Source organism: Enhydra lutris, unplaced genomic scaffold (genome assembly GCF_002288905.1).
Source record: "Enhydra lutris kenyoni isolate GAN:26980312 unplaced genomic scaffold, ASM228890v2 scaffoldscaffold25, whole genome shotgun sequence".
Classification (NCBI taxonomy): domain Eukaryota; kingdom Metazoa; phylum Chordata; class Mammalia; order Carnivora; family Mustelidae; genus Enhydra; species Enhydra lutris.
The window spans coordinates 22,416,654-22,429,487 of record NW_019154109.1 but is presented as its reverse complement, the minus strand read 5'-3'; the positions used below and the strand labels follow the sequence as shown (position 1 = coordinate 22,429,487).

Genomic DNA, 12,834 nt, shown 5'->3' with positions numbered 1-12,834 from the left:
AGGGGTGCCTGGGTGGCTCAGTGGGTTAGGCGTCTGCAGTGGGTTAGGCCTCTGCCTTTGGCTCAGGTCAAGGTCTCAGGGTCCTGGGATCGAGCCCCACTTTAGGCTCTCTGCTCTGCGGGGAGCCCGCTTCCCCCTCTCTCTCTGCCTGCCTCTCTGCCTACTCGTGATCTCTGTCTCAAATAAATACATAAAATATTTATTTTTTTAAAAAGCTGGAAATAAATCCATGAAAAGCAGAGTTCCTGTTGGGGACAAAACGGAAATTGCAGTTGCTAGGTCACAAGAGGGTAGACAAAGAAGAGTCCAGAAAGCCAACCATAAGGATTTGGGGAGGTAGATCATCTCTGTCCCCACTTTGAGAAATAATCAGTCCATAGAACTGACCAGACCAGCTGAGGAGGTGATCAAATCCCACATTCATGTTTGAAATCTGGGTTCTGATCAGATCCTGTATTTCCGCCCCCCATAAGACTAAGCAAAAAACGTTTATTCTTATTAAATATCTTCCTATAAATGAGAAAGGAGATATCCAAGACCCAAGAAGATTGGGTGCAATTTGCCCTTCAAGGTGCAAATCTGACTTTTCACAAGGTTTCTACTTCTTTCAGACATTTAAAGGACTGTGTTTAAAGACACTCTGAGCCTTGTATCTTTAAGATACTCTGTCACTGAGCATAACTTTCCTCTTCCCAGATTGTGCAGCACACTCGAACATTATGCATTGCTTTGCCTTGGTGCTATACTCAGAATGATGCAGTATTGGAGCCATGTGGAAAGAATTGAGCAAGCTAGTTTCTTTTCTGTTCCCAGCTCTGCCAGTGACTGGTCACAAGGCGTAGAACAGGTCCCATCTCTCTCTGCATCAGCCTCCTTCATTGCAAGTTGAAAGGGTTAAGCTAGAGATTGCTCCGTCTCTTTCAGAACTAAAATTCCATCATAAACGGGGCCACGGAAGATTGAACTAAATCTTCCTGGCCGAAATTCTATTGCAGAGGTTACATTTAATAAATCCTGCTATCAACGTGTTTACTTGTCAAGTGTCTCATGGACATAAAATTAGAGCTCAGACTGTGCCCTCAACAAATTTGGTCATTTAAGCTTCCCAGATGTTTAGATTCCAAATAAACAGTAGTAGGTAGTTTGAAAATGACAGCAGAAAGTCATTACTGGAGGGGAAGAAGCTAAGCTTCCTAAACCACAGGCTGGGGAGAGGGAGCACTCTTCAGATGCCTTGGGCAAGGCGGCCCCAACCCAGACAGCAGCAGGACAAGTCAGTTAGAGCTCCATATGCACAGCCCAGGGTGATCAGGGCTTGACACCCCCTAAAGGAGGGAGATAAACTCAAGATATATGATCTGCTTTCCTGCCAGGAGCAATTTGCTTGCCAACCTCCTACTTACAAAATTTGAAGGCATTCTTTTCAGTATTAAAAAGTTTGATGGGGAGATGGGTTAGCCTGATTGTGGTGGTTAAGGAGGGCATGTATTGCCTGGAGCACTGGGTGCGGTGCATAAACAATGAATCTTGGAACACTGAAAAAAATTTTTAAAAAAATTTTTTAAAGTTAGGGTCTTTGTAAATGAGGTATCTCTGCAGTGGAAAAAAAATTAAACAATTCAATTTTTTAAAGGATGAGGTAGACAGCGAGCTTATTTTATAGGTTTCCCAGCTGAAGGAGATGAAAATCAGTTTTAGTCTTCAGATTCTGGTCTGGACCTGTCCATATGAGAGGAATTTTTACTTAGGGATCAAAACAATCTAAATGTTTTTTTTTAAATACATACATTTTAATATTCCAAAAGGCGTTGAGAATCCGACTCTTTCTTGGTTCTCACAACAACCCTATGATGTAAGCAGAGAAAATATTATTCCCATGTTAGAGATGAGGGAATAGGATGAAAAATCTTAACAGTTTTTAAGATTTGGCTTGCTCAAGACTTCACAGCCAGTAAACATAAATGAGTGAGACTTGACCCAAGTTCAATTTGCTGATGATTCTCCACACTACTCTGTGCCTCTACACCTCAACTTTTGGTTCTCCTTTTGTATTGACTTTATAAGGTAAACAATTTTGCTGTCATTTATATTCATGTGATGTTAATAGAACAATTCCTCCCATATTAATGCCTAAGCTCAACACAGCCATAACCAAAATCCCAATAGAAACCTTTTCAAATGTAGTTTTTATTTTTTTAATTTTTTATTTAAATTTAAATTAATTACCACATAGTGTATTATTAATTTCAGAGGTAGAGTTTAGCGATTCATCAGTTGCATATGACACCCAGTGCTCATTACATCAAGTGGCATCCTTAATGCCCATCACCCAGCTCCCCATCCATCCAATTCCCTCCAGCAACCGTCAGTTTGTTTTCTAGAGTTAAGAGTCTCTTACGGTTTGTCTCCCTCTCTAATTTCATCTTATTTTATCTTTCCATCCCTTCCCCTATATTCGTTGTTTTGTTTCTTAAATTCCACATGAGTGAAATCATCTGATATTTGTCTTTCTCTGACTGACTTATTTTGCTTAGCATAATACCCTGTAGTTCCATCCATGTCATAGCATATGGCAAGATTTCTTTCTTTTTGATGGCTGAATAACATTCCTTTTTATCCATCTTTCTATCTATTTATCTCTCTATATACATCTTCTTTCTGTATTCATCTGTTGATGGACATCTGGGCTCTTTCCATATTTTGACAGTTGTGGACATTGCTGCTGTAAACACTGGGGTGCAGGTGCCCCTTTGAATCTCTATGTTTTTAACCTTTGGATAAATATCTAGTAGTGCAATTGCTGGGTCACAGAGCAGCTCTATTTTTAAACTCTTTGAGGAACCTCTATACTGTTTTCCAGAGTGGCTGTACCAGTTGCAAATACAGTTTTTAAAAATCTATTTTAAAGTAATTTGGGAAAATAAACTAGTTAAACCACTTAGTTTTAAAATGGGACTAATGATGAAGAAACTAGTACTAGAAGTTATTAAAATGTTATGTCTATAAGAATTAAATAAGAATGGTATTGACACAAGGCTAGACAAAAACATGGACCAAAATCAATGTTTCAAAAACAGACCTTGCTATAAATAAATATTAAATAAATGAAAGCCAGAGGATGGAAGTAGTCTCTGCAATTGATGTTAGGATGACTCATTAGATATTAATCCTTAAGTTATATTTATATTCTGAAGTCAATAAGAAACAGTAAAAACTTAAATTTTAAGAAAATTAAAAATCACAAAAATGAAAGAAAATGTTGACAAATATTTATCCAATCTGAATGGAGAAGAACTTGCTAAGTTTAAATTCAATGGGAGAAATTACAGAAGGAAAGTATAAATGAAATATAAACATTTTAATTGCCATAGATCACAGGAACGTGCTAACCAATATAAAAAAGTAAAATGGGGAAAATATTTGCATGGAATATGAGACACAACATTATATGCTCTCTCTAGATGCAGAACCCAATCAAACTAATATAAAGTTCAACAGATGAACAAAGGATATGAGCAGATAACTCATGGAAAAGGAAATGTAAATGAGCAGCAAACACACCAAAAATGTTCAGCCTCACTAGGACTCTCAAGGCAAATTAAGACAATATACCACATTTTGTCTATCAAGTGAGTAAAGTTTGAAAAATTATAGTCCTGATGCTAGGAGGCAGCACCTGAGACATCATATAAGGTATGGCAAGACCACCTCACTGAACAGCAATTTGACTTTATGTCTCCAAAGTCCTCCAACTGTCCATATCCTTGACCAGGAATCTCACCTAATGAGATAATCAGACACATGACCAAAGATTTCTGGACAAAGACATCTCCTTCATAATAAAAGAAAAATGTGAAAAACAACCTGAATGTCCGAAATTGTTGAATGCTTAGGAATATGATGGTTCACACAGAATATAAACTATTATGTACCTATTGAGAGGGTAACAGAGGTTTTTTTATTATCTGAGGAAATAGTTTTAACAAAATGTTTAATGAGAAAAATTCAAGAAACAAAATCTATATGCAATATGAGTTCAATAATTGTTTAAATGTCTAAAAATATACAGAAAGGAACTACACACACACACACACACACACACACACACACACACATAGTATAGAAATGCTCTTGACCTATCATCCATAGGGCTTTTACCCTTGATTTTTTTTTCCAAGAGTGCACATGGATTATGCTAATCCATCAATTCCCCATTACTCATTTCCCATATGACATTACAAGATGGCTGGCCTGTCTGTAAAGGCAAGCTATAGCCATGCAACAGAACACAGAGTACTGAATCCCAAGACTTTAACTTTAGTGGACTACTCTAACCAATCGATGTGAAGAAGGTACCTATAGTGATGGAATGAACTCATTTCAATACTATAACAGTTCTAAATGAATGAACAAAAAAGCTATACAGTGGTGAATGGCTTGTATCTAATGGATGAAAATTCATAATTTCATTTCCATCTTATTTCCAAATATCCAATTACATGGTTGAACTAATTATGTTTCTACTGATCAACAGCAGATTATTCATAGGATAATCTGTGTTGATCATGGAAATGGTGACAGTGCACAGAACTAAATTAAAACATCCAGGTTTTTTATTACTCTACTCATTTAGAATTTCAGTTTATCACCTGAATAAAAAATAAGTCAAACAATTTAGTTTTTTCTGGAAAGTTAGCCGAATTGTTCCATTTTCATCTGGTACTGATATTACACATATGTATCTCCAAGGTATGTGACACATAAGGTCAGACAGGGTCATGGGTAGGCTTGAACTGGCTCAGACCAGCTTGGTAGAGCCAGTGCTGCTCACCTCTCTCCAACTCTGTGTTCTGTGACATTACACTGAAAGCAGGGAATCAGCCACAGGGGAAGGTACACACCCAGAAATCACTACATGCTAAAAATCAAGGGTTTTTGTTCCAAAGAAGATGATTACCAGCACACCACTGCATAGTAGGCACTTAAAAATATTTGTTATTTGAGTAAGTGAGTTAATAAACTGAAAGTGTTTCTTTCTTGTCATGAATAATAGATCCCTTGGGGAAAAGGCAAACATCGGAGAAAGGCCATCCCACTAACTAGAACTTTCAGGACAAGCCTGTTCTTTTTTTTTTTTTAAGATTTTATTTATTTATTTGTCAGAGAGAGAGAGAGGGAGAGCACAAGCAGGCAGAGTGGCAGGCAGAGGCAGAGAGAGAAGCAGGCTCCCCACTGAGCAAGGAGTCTGATGCGGGACTCGATCCCAGGACCCTGGGATCATGACCTGAGCCGAAGGCAGCGGCTTAACCAACTGAGCCACCCAGGCACCCAAGACAAGCCTGTTCTAAATAAAAAATTTGACCTCTTTCAAGATATGTCTCCAAAGGCAAAGGAAACAAAAGTGAAAATGAACTTCTGGGACTTCATCAAGATCAAAAGCTTCTGCACAGCAAAGGAAACAGTCAACAAAACAAAGAGGCAACCCATGGAATGGGAGAAGATATTCGCAAATGACACTACAGACAAAGGGGTGATAACCAAGATCTATAAAGAACTCCTCAAACTCAACACACACAAGACAGATAATCATGTCAAAAAAATGGGCAGAAGACATGAACAGATACTTCTCCAAAGAAGACATACAAATGGCTAACAGACACATGAAAAAATGTTCATCATCACTAGCCATCAGGGAAATTGAAATCAAAACCACATTGAGATACCACCTTACACCAGTTAGAATGGCCAAAATTAACAACACAGTAAACAACATGTGTTGAAAAGGATGAGGAGAAAGGGGAACCCTTTTACACTATTGGTGGGAATGCAAGTTGGTGCAGCCACTTTGGAAAACAGTGTGGAGATTCCTTAAGAAATTAAAAATAGAGCTTCCCTATGACCTTGTAATTGCACTACTGGTTATTTATCCCAAAGATACAGACGTAGTGAAAAGAAGGGCCATCTGTACCCCAATGTTCATAGCAGCAATGACACAGTCGCGAAACTGTGGAAAGAACCAAGATGCCCTTCAACAGACGAATGGATAAAGAAGATACGGTCCATAGATACTATGGAGTATTGTGCCTCCTTCAGAAAGGATGAATAGCCAAATTTTGCATCAACATGGATGGGACTGGAAGAGATTATGCTGAGTGAAATAAGTCAAGCAGAGAGAGTCAAGTATCATATGGTTTCACTTACTGAGGAGCATAAGGAATAGCACGAAGGACATGGGGAGATGGAGAGGAGAAGGGAGTTGGGGGAAGTCAGAGGGGGAGACAAACCATGAGAGACTATGGACTCTGAGAAACAAACAGGGTTTTGGAGCGATGGGGTGGGAGGTTGGATGAGCCTGGTGGTGGGTATTATGGAGGGTATGTATTGCATGGAGCACTGGGTGTGGTGCATAAACAATGAATGCTGGAACACTGAAAAGAAATAAAATAAAATGGAAAAAATTTTTGAGTTCTCTGAGGCAAAATTCAGGAACTATTAGACTCTAACTTCTTAATTTTTCATCTAACTGAGTGGACAAAACCATGTCCCTTTTGAATTTAGGTATCCAGGAAAGGAAGCCTAAAATGTTTATGGATCCAAACCAACAGCTTATATAATGGAAAAAATACACCACCTCTCCCCATATATATCTGTGATTGTATAATGCTTTCTCTCCACGGAGACTAAGCACGAACCACAAATATTTATCACCTTTTCAAGGTTCTTAAGAGTCCTAAAATTTGATCTCAGAAAATGTTAGAATAACATAAACTTTTTCTACAAAAAAAATAAATCTCTGCCACATGATAGTTACTCAGTTTCCAGATGATCTGATGGCTAATCCCAGGGCAGTATCTAACTAGTTTCCACCCCTGAAGTGTGATGAAGTTTTGGCAGTCATAATTGTACAGCAGGCTATAGTTTAATATAATTAATTATAAACCAAGCATTATCAATCATTATCTAATAATCTGTCACTAAAATCTTTTATGTTAACTGAAATAATATGAAAATTCAAAGTGATCATATTAAGTGATTCTATAATATTTCTAGGCCACAAAATAAAAGCTAAATAAGAAGTCCAAGCACTTTTAAAGTTTTAGTATCATGATGAGACAGTAGATATAAAATAAGTCAACCATGCTATGATTCTGGTAGCTGATGGAATTTGCTGGGCCCAGCTTCCTCAGTGTTCTGCGGATGCCTTCTAGAACACAGAGTGCAGTGATGTGCACTTCAAACACTGTAAGTCACTTAACTCTTTGAGTCTCAGATTCTATAAACTCAGGATCAATGACCTCTCTCCAACTTATAACAGGAATAATTGTTTCCAGTAAATTGAACACCTCCAATGTGCCCACTGGAATGCTAAGCATTTATCATAAGCTAATTTCTGTAGTGGCCATACATGGTAAATACTATTAGCTTAATTTTTATATGAAGATAACTAAAGTTCAGGAAAGTAAAATAATCTGCACTAGGTCACATAACAAAAATTGTTGAAGCTATGACTTCTAGTACTTCCAGTACTTCTAGTACTGTTTGACTCTAAAGTCAAGACCATACAGCCTATAACTTAGGTCACTTAATAAAGGGTCACTTTAAGGAATGAATAAAACCAAAACTGGGCATGCACTTTTAAAATCATGAATTGCTCCATAATGGTTTTCAACAATAAAGTAATCTTTGTTAATTACATAGAAAAATATATTTGTTATATAACTAAGATAGAAAATCAGTTGTTTTCTCTGTTTGACTCACTCAGCTTGTCACTAGTTAATTACTTGCATAAAAAATAAGTCACAGAATCTTAACATTTTCTCCTCTCAAACACAATATGATAAATTTTATTGACAATCTCTGTGCCTGGTACAGTCTGTTTATGTGTTTAATAAGCATTTATGAAGTGTTCACTGAGTCTCAGAGTGATTTCTGAATTATTCTAACTTTCCTTGAGAACATTCAACTGTAGTCAGATGGATTTGCAAGAAAAAGGATTAATAATTTGGGTCCCAGTGGCTCACGTTCCACAGTATGCTCATGAGTTTATTATTTTTTTTAATTTTTTTTAATAAACATATAATATCTTTTAATCCCCAGGGGTACAGGTCTGTGAATCGCCAGGTTTACACACTTCACTACGTTTGTATCTGCTTCCTCTCCTAAAAGCCTATATGTTAGAGATTTTACTTTGATAAGTCTGAAATATAGCAAGACAAAAGCTGCCATTAACTGAGCATCTTCTTGCCAAGAACACACAATGGGGAAAAGAGAGTCTCTTCAATAACTGAATCTCTACAAGCAGAAGAATGAAACTGGGCCATTACCTCATAGCATATGCAAAAATCTAATCAAAATATATCAACGACTTAAACGTAAGACCTAAAAAGTAGAACTACTGAAGGAAACATGAGGAAAAATCTTCTTGACATTGGTCAAGGATTTTTTGTATATGACCCCAAAACCATAGGCAACAAAAACAAAAATTGACAAATAGGTTACACCCAACTAAACAATTGCTACACAGCACAGAAAACAATCAATGGAGTGATAACCTACAAAATGGGAGAAAATCTTTTTAAACCATGTATCTACTAAAAGGTTAATATCCAAAATACACAAGGAACTCAAACAACTCAATACCAAGAAACAACCCAGTTGCAAACGGACAAGGGACCTGAATAAACATGTCTCAGTCGAAGATATACCAATGGCCAACAAGTACATGAAAAGATACTAAATATCAGTAATTATAAAGGGAATGCATATTGAAACCACACTGAAATATTACCTCACAGCTCTCAGAATAGCTATTATTCAAAAGATTAGAGATAAGTACTAACTAAGGAGGATATGGAGAAAAGAGAAACTTTTACATGGTTGGTGGGAATGTAAATTGGTACAGTCCTTATGGAAAACAGTATGGCGTTTCCTCAAAACATTAAAAAAAAAAAAAAACAGGACTACCATATGATCTAGCAGTCTCGCTTCTGGGTCCAAAGGAAATAAAATCACAATCTCCGAGATTGTTTATTGCAGCATTATTCATAACTGGCAAGATATGGAAAGATATGGAAACAACCTATGCATCTATTGACTGGTGAATAAAGAAAATGTCACACACACACACACACACACACACACACACACACACACACACACGATAGACTATGACTCAGCCTTAAAAAAAAGGAAATCCTTCCATTTAGGACAACATGGGTGAATCTGAAGGACATTATGCCAAGTGAAACAAGCCAGACACAGAAAAGCAAATACTACATGATTTCATTCATATGCAGAATGTAAAAAAGTTGAACTCATAGGAGCAGAGAGTAGAATGGTGGTTGCCAGAAGGTAGGAGGCAAGGGAAGTGGAGAAATGTTGATCAGAGGGTCAAAGTTTTGGTTATGCAAATGAATAAATTCCGAAGATCTAACATATAGCATGGTGACTATGGTTAGCAATACTATATAGTGTACTTAAAATTTACTGAGAATAAATCTTAATTATTCTCATACAAAAAGGTAAGTACATGAGGTGATGTTTATGTTAATTAGCTGGATTGTGTAATCACTTCACAATGTGCACCTATAACATAGCTTCACATTGTACACCTTAAATATGTACGTTTTTACCTGTCAATTATACCTCAATAAGTCTAAGAAAAATAATTGAGCACCTTCTATGGACCATTCACTATGGTATGAATTTAACATATATTTTGACTAATCCTATAACAACGGTGCAAGATCAAAATTATTCATTGGTAATCATTAGTAGGTGTTGAAATTTGAAGCATTCTTGTGTGTCAGGACAACAGTTGGGAACTACAGGTGTACTAAAATTGTGACAAATTAGCTGAAATGAAAGAAAAAGCTGAGAAAGTATTGTAGCCAGAGAACAAATTCCCTCTTATATTGCTGCCATGTTTCAACTCCCAGCTGACCACAAATACATGGGTTTTCTTTATCCCCCACCCCTTGGCCCAGTGTGCTGAATTTTGGTGCATTTTATCTGACTGTTTTCATGTATATCAGAAACAAACAAACAACAAACCTTCCATGAGGCTTACACTTATTTGAAGAGTTGGGTGAATTGTGAATATGTGTGATCTTAAGGAAGTTATAACTGTCCCTTGAAATAACTGGAAAGAAATCCTTACATACCAAAATCAAGGATCAAAAACCCAAGGCTGAAGACTGAAGTCCAATTTGTAAGAGGAAATTTTTTTTCTCAAACAGTTCCTAAAATTTTCTCTTTGGTTGACTCTCCCTCTACTCAGTGGTTCCTGGGGTTACTTATTTATTAGAGTAACAAAACACGAGTATATCTTCTCTGATCATATCTTTCTTTGCTTTGAAGAGAGAGAGACAGAGAGGGGGGGTGGAATTTTCTATCACTTCGGGCAACACCAACATGCCCAGCTCTTACTGGACCTTAGAACCTTCCCTGTGTTGATGGCAGCAGAAACAGAAAGATTGCGGTTGAGTTTGAAGTCCCATATGGAATTTAATGTGGCTGCAGTGGAAAAAGTTGTGTTTTAACTTGCAAAATTAGAAAATGTGATGTAGCAATATTAGGGGAAATAATAAACATGAGCTGTTCCTAGGCATCAAATTAGTATACAAAATTACAGCCCACTAAAACCAACAGAGGATAGTATCTACTCACTTTCTCTCCTTTAGCCACAATAATTTCATAGCTTCAATCACTTTTAATGAAGTTGCAACCCTAATAAATGTTGTATCCCAAAGTTTAGAAACATAAAAACTATGCTAGGTCCCAGCATTTTAAACAACAACAAATATCCATAACTCAATCACTCAAACTCCAAGTGACCTTATAAACCAATCCAATTCTACTCTCTTGAACCAATGATATCACTTGTTAGATTTGTCTAATAAATCACTTGGTCAAATTTCATCTCCACATGCATAATATTATTTGGCTCCTCATACATTCTTATTTCTGTACTTAACACAATTAATTAATTAGACCTTGTCATATCTACACAATCAGGGTTATGCTTGCCATCCTCATTTTTCATATAAAGAAACAAAAGAGCTAAGATTTCTGGGCAGTAATGCATTAGACAGAAGACAGGTTATATCCCGTGTGTTGTGCCCTGTGCTTGGCTTTGCTATTTTGCTAAAGATCTCTGGTTCCTATACAGATTTTCTGGGTTTGTTTTTTTGTTTTTTCTTTTCATGCTGAAAAAGAAATCATAAAAATCAGGGGGACCGAGAGTTTCACAAAGGGAATGGTGAATGGTACAAATACAGTGAAGAGATCAATGCTTCAAAACTGAAACATTCTCATCAGATTTGGTAGGCTGGAAATCATTGGTGGTTTGGGTAAGAGTCAGGAAGGTAGACAGGGCAAATGCCAGCATCTAAGGCAGTCACTGAGACGGAAGGAATAACAGCGAATATAGATTACCGTCTCTAGACGCACAGCTGTAAAAGAAAAAAATGATGGGTTTGTGTTATTGGCACCTTGATGATACAGTCCTCCACACTCAAAAACAAGTCTTTTTTGATACATCCTCTCCCTCCCTGCTACATTGCAATCGCCAACTTGCTGAGATTTTTCCAAATTACTTCCTGTAAAAATTAACAAATCTCTCTCAACTACGACATCTGAATCCAGACCTGAATATGAGGACAGCCTCTTGTATTTTGGGGCCATCATCCCCCGGCCTCTGCAATCCACGACCTTGTGACCTCCTCAGATTCATCTTGAGGGCCCCATCTGAGTCTCCTGTTCCAGCCAAGCTCTCCACCAAAACTCCCTGAATTTCCCCACATCTTTGCCTTTGTTTTTGCCCCAATCACCGTCTGTCAAACGCTTCACCATCCTTCAAGATCCATTTCAAGTATCTTCTTCCCTGGGAAGCTGCCCGGCCCGCCCCAGCCAGAGATTAACCTTCCAGTCTTCTGGCTCCTTAGACCAACACATCACTCATCGTTCATCTCAAGGCTTCTTAAGTTCCTTTGTAACAGGCCCATATTTTGCCCTTAGCTCTTCAAACACCTGAACTTGAGCAGTACCCTTTGTAGTACACAAAATGACTACCACAGGTTTTTAGAATGGTGTTTCTTGTTTGCATCTATATGACAGAGATAGCTAAACAAGTGGCTTCTATTTTTTTTTAATTTTTTATTTTTTCAGCATAACAGTATTCATTATTTTTGCACCACAGCCAGTGCTCCATGCAATCCGTGCCCTCTCCAATACCCACCACCTGGATCCCCCAACCTCCCACCCCCCACCCCTTCAAAACCCTCAGATTGTTTTTCAGAGTCCATAGTCTCTCATGGTTCACTTCCCCTTCCAATTTCCCTCAATGCCCCTCTCCTCTCCATCTCCCCTTGTCCTCCATGCTATTTGTTATGCTCCACAAATAAGTGAAACCATATGATAATTGACTTTCTTTGCTTGACTTATTTCACTCAGCATAATCTCTTCCAGTCCTGTCCATGTTGCTACAAAGGTTGGGTATTCATCCTTTCTGATGGAGGCATAATACTCCATAGTGTATATGGACCACATCTTCCTTATCCATTCGTCCGTTGAAGGGCATCTTGGTTCTTTCCACAGTTTGGTGACTGTGGCCATTGCTGTTATAAACATTGGGGTACAGATGGCCCTTCTTTTCACTACATCTGTATCTTTGGGGTAAATACCCAGTAGTGCAATGGCAGGGTCATAGGGAAGCTCTATTTTTAATTTCTTGAGGAATCTCCACAGTGTTCTCCAAAGTGGCTGCACCAACTTGCATTCCCACCAACAGTGTAAGAGGGTTCCCCTTTCTCCACATCCTCTCCAACACATGTT

At 37.8% G+C, this 12,834-nt stretch overlaps 1 long non-coding RNA gene across 2 annotated transcripts in view; it reads right to left on the bottom strand.

Moving 5' to 3' along the window:
• Positions 1–12,834, bottom strand: part of LOC111151013 — a 37,096-nt gene that overhangs the window by 8,894 nt on the left and 15,368 nt on the right. For both annotated transcript variants that reach the window (XR_002640833.1, XR_002640834.1), the window contains exon 2: positions 1,788–1,845. This is a non-coding gene — a long non-coding RNA (uncharacterized LOC111151013). The remainder of the gene's footprint in view (positions 1–1,787; positions 1,846–12,834) is intronic.